Raw genomic sequence first — 5,042 nt, 5'->3', positions numbered from 1 at the left:
CTTGGCTCCTCCTTGTCAGTATTCCTTCATCCTCCCTTGCTGCTACAAGATATCACTGCAGTCATTCTGGGAGCTGTCAGGCGTCATTCTCGATAGTGGGAGGAAGGGGCCAGAGCAGGAGAAGGCCCTTGGCCTAGGGCTGGCTCCCTTCCCAGAGGATTGGGCATGGGGGAGAGATTTCCCTCACCAACAGTAGATTTCAGATAGGCTTCACCCCAGTGTTAAGAATCCCCAGGAAGAGCCCCTCTAAAGCTGACAAAATGGGAAGCCCATCTCTTCCAGATACAGGTGAGGCACCACAGCTGCTAGGGGTCCCTTCTGTTTTGAGTGATGTGAGAATAATTTCATCTTTTAAGTCATCAGTTTTAGAACTGTGTATTTGTTGGGTTGGCATGGTGGGAGACTTCTCAAAAGGGCACAAATGGTTGAATTAGGATTGGCCAGATTCAACAAGGCAAGCGTGTAACTCATCTAAAACAAATCTATCTAGAGGCATTAGGGTGAACCTAAGCTATAACTGCTTAATTTGGGCATGCTGCCTATGGGAGAAACCCAGAGATGCATCCCATAGTTCTGATAATGGCTACCATTTACAGGGCATTTTCCAAAATGTTTCCAAAGTACCTGTGCATTTTACTTGATCTTCACAACACCATTAATTCAAAGTGTTTCTATCCCACTTTTTTGGGACCAGATTATGATTTCACTGTTACAGGGAATTGCCAATAAGGAAATAACCTCTATCAATATAGTCACCTGCTCTAAAATTTATAGACATAATGGGTTCATTGGGATACTGAGAGATTAAGTGATTTGTTGACAGTCAGTATGTGTCCCTATAAAGATTTGATCTTGTCTCCCTGTTCCCAATGTCAGCTCACTATCCATTAACCCACTGGATGTTCATCCCCTCTTTTCAGATGGGGGAAGAGGGGAAGAAAGCTCAGAGAGATTTAATAATTTTTTTAGGGTCACAAAACTAGCAAATCTTTGAGGCAGAATTTGAATTCAGATCTCTCGACAAAAAGTCCTCATTTCACACTGATTTTATAAACTACAATGGCTTTCAATTGTACGATACTAAGATTTATGAAGTATTTTACAGGTATTATTTCACTTGTTCCTTATGATCTCAGACTTTATGGAAATCAGTTCAGCAGTCAAACAGGATGGACCTAAGTGGAGAAAGATGAGGCAGGGACTAGGCAAGAAGTGACAAAGGTCTGCACCTTTGGTGGAAACCGTGTAAGAAGAAAATAGGGGAAATAGAGAAAATATGCCATTTGACAAGAGATTGGATATGAGTGAGGAGTAAAGGATAACACCTAATTGGCAAGTCTAGGTGACTGAGAAAATAATGGTCCTCTCAACAAGAATGGAAAACTTTAGGGAAAAGGACAATTTTGGGAGGAAAAATGAGTTATTTTAGACATACTGAGTTTGAGATGCCTATAAGACATCCAACTTGAGATATCTAAGAGGCAGTTGGTATTGCAGGTCTACAGTTTGGGGAAAAAATTAGAAAAGACTACATATATTTCAGAATCATCTGTTTAAAGATGATAGCTGAATACACATGAGCTGAAGAGATCATCCCTCATTAGAGGAAAAAGAGAAGAGGGCCAAGTACAAAGCATAGGGAAAGATTAACTTCCCACAATTAGCTTCAGGACTCTACAAAGGAGTTGACTCTAGAGCTACACTAAGGAAACCTTTCGAGAATTTCATGAAAGGAGAAAAGGACTTTTAGTAGCCCAAAATTGTGAGTTTACCCTTTGTCCATAAGTAACTTCTTAAGTTTGAGAGCAGAAACCTTGTGTATTCTTAGGAAGAATATGTCTCTGGTTTGGAGGCAATGTTTCCGTAACAATCATCCTTACTGTTGTTACTTAATAGCTTTTCTAATAGTTAAGTAACTCTTAATTGATAAGCAACGGGAATTACACTGATGGGGGCTCATGAGAAACACTACTAGAAATCCCAGATCCTTAGGGTTATCCCAAGAACGCAGAAAGGAGAACTGATCACTCTAGAGATTTTCCCAAACAGTGAGAGTAAGATTTTGGTAGAGTAAGACTGGAGAGGAAAGACTTTCTTTAATCAGATACAACTATATGGTTTTAATCATCTTCAAACTTCAGTTATGTGTCCTTTTTTTCAGCTTACCTGGATCCAGGTTATATAGAGAAGACAGACCAAAGAAATGAGTATGTCTAGCATATCCCTTTTATTCTTGTGCTGGTACTCACTAAATTTACCCTCTTAATATTCACCCTCAACAGAACACATTTTGTTAGTTACTAGTGGAAATTAAAGGGATATGGATTACACCTGAAATTTTTTTTTTCTGGAACAATAAGTCAGATTGGTTCTGCCCTTTTAGTGGAGTTGTCCAAACTGCTTAAGAACTTGATTCAATGTCAATAACTCATGCCCTAAAAGCTCCAATGAATACTGGGAGTTTAACTCTCCTAATTCTGCAAGAAAAAGTACCTAAACATTCATTGATCCTCTCCTGACTTATTTCTTAATTCCTAGAGGATTTAGCTACTTAAAACTCAGTGGATTGGTCCTAGATGTGCTCACAAAAGTAGATCAAAGGAGTCAACTCCTCTTGACATATTAATCAGAATGAGTGCATCATATTAGTTTGGTAGACACACTAGAAGACAGAAGGAAGCTTATAGCTGTAAGGAGATGACTTATAAAACAGGTAAGTTTCAAAGAAAGGAGGGAGGGAGAGCATATTAGTGATAAAACCTAGAAGATAACTGCTGGAGGTTTGATGGGGAACAAATGGTTCTGAGTTACTCACTGAATTAAATAGTAAAGGAAACTGAACCCTGAAGATAAATCAATGAATCAAAAAGCATTTATTGTCTACTAGATGCTAAACAGTGGGGATACAATAATGAAAATGAAACATTACTAGTCCCAAGGAGTTTGTAGTATTTTTAGAATACAGCATGTACAAATAGATAAAAATAGAGTGAAGATGATTTGGGAAGGGGGGATAGTAGCCATAATGGGTATCAGGAAGGGCCTCATATAAAAAGTGGTACTTCAACTGAGCCTCAAGGAAATGAAGGATTCTAATAAGTTATAATAAACTGAGTTTATCATAAAACAAATTATATTTACATCATAGTTTTCCCTATCTAGCTTAAATTAAGAAAATCAGACATAGATACTCATGAACACAATGGGAAATTACAAAAGAAAAAGACAAGTGATTTCTTTACAGGGCAAAGAAATCATGCATATGAAAAATAAAGACATTATGTATACATATATTGAACTTAACATATATTTCAAGATATTTAACATGTATTGGACTACCTACCATCTGGGGGGGGGGAGGAGGAGAAAATGTGCAACAGAAAGTTTTGCAAGGGTCAATGTTGAAAAATTACCCATGCATATGTTTTGTAAATAAAAAGCTTTAATAAAAAATTTAAAAATAAAGAAAAATAAAGACACAAGAACAAATCAAAAAGTTTTCTCTCCACATCTAATAACCTTAATCCAGTCTAGTCTAAATATCTGTCATATTAATATTTCTAAAACACTTCTTTTATAATGTCACTATTCTGAATGAATAAAAAAGCACTTATTAACTTTTTTTGTGTCAAGCAATGTGCTAAACATCAGAAATTCAAATACAAAAATGAAAGTCCCTGTCTTCCAGGAGTTTACACTAAAATAAAGAGAAAAAGCAGACAGGGAAATAGTAACAGGGAAGGATACTTTAGTTTGGAAACTTTAGGAAGGGTGAATCCCCCAGGAACAGGGAGGAGAGAAGAGAGAGGGGAAACTTTCCCTAGAAAATCTCTAGGGAGTAAAGTCTTGAATAAAAGTCTACAACCTAAATTGATCTACATTGCCAATTGGACCAATTCCAAATTCCTGACAAAATTCAAGAATGCATGAGTTGATGAGTAGTTAGAAAGGGAAATGGTAATCACTTAGCACCAGCATAGTTTCATCAAGAATAAGACTTGCCAAACTGATTTAATTTCATTTTTCTGACAGGAATGGTAGGTTCTGACTGGTAGGTCAGGAAAATGCTTTAGACATTTCAGCTAAACATCTGACAAAGTCTCATAATATTCCTGTGGATAAGAAGTAGAGATGTGGATTACATAAAAGTAAAAATTAAATGGATTTGGAAAGGAATGAACCACTGAATTTAACAATGGTGATTAACCTCAGCCTAGAGTGAGGTCTTTAATGGAATGTTAAAAGGTTCTGTTCTTGGTCAATTTCTGTTCAATATTTTTATTAATGACCTGGAGAGAGACATGGTGGGCATATTTGCCAAATTGGTGGATGACACAAATCTTTTAAGGGATAAACACTGTGTTGGATAACTGAATCAAGATTCAAACCACCTTATAGTCAGAAATCAGCTCCCTAATGTTTCTAAATGGTTGAATTGGAAGCAGGCAGAGAATATCCACATATGCTTCAAATCTAGTCCTCTCATGTTATTTTTCTTTTTGCAATTCTTTCATTTTCATTCTTGAATGACCCTAGTATAATTTACCTTAGTTAGATGTTTCCAAACTTTCTTAAACTGACATCATCCTTCACTGCTTCTCTCTGCTTTAGGAGATACTGCTCATGACTACACCTCATCTTTTTACACGACTTTTATAATACACTGTTGTCTTTATCAACTATCTTTCTCCATTTGAAAGCAAGTCAGATATTTGCTAAGGCTCTTTCTAACCTATTTTGATATTATTGCAGCAACTAATATGCAGTGGTTAAATTTGTAAGTTTTCAGTCAATGTCATTTCTTTTATCCATTTAACATTTTTATGTTCAAATATTTATATAACCAAGAGCTAAGTCATTTAAGTTGTATGCCATAACCTTTTTTCATTGTTTTTCTTTAATATTTTTAAAGCAACTGATTATTGTCCCGATGAGTCAATGATCTGACTGTACAGATAGTTGACTCAATGATGACACATCTTCTCCTGTCTATTAAAACATGTTTCATTTTTTATGGTGTTATTTGGTGCTCACCATATTCA

This window comes from Antechinus flavipes, chromosome 4 (genome assembly GCF_016432865.1).
Source record: "Antechinus flavipes isolate AdamAnt ecotype Samford, QLD, Australia chromosome 4, AdamAnt_v2, whole genome shotgun sequence".
NCBI classification, from domain to species: domain Eukaryota; kingdom Metazoa; phylum Chordata; class Mammalia; order Dasyuromorphia; family Dasyuridae; genus Antechinus; species Antechinus flavipes.
This window is presented reverse-complemented; position numbering follows the sequence as displayed.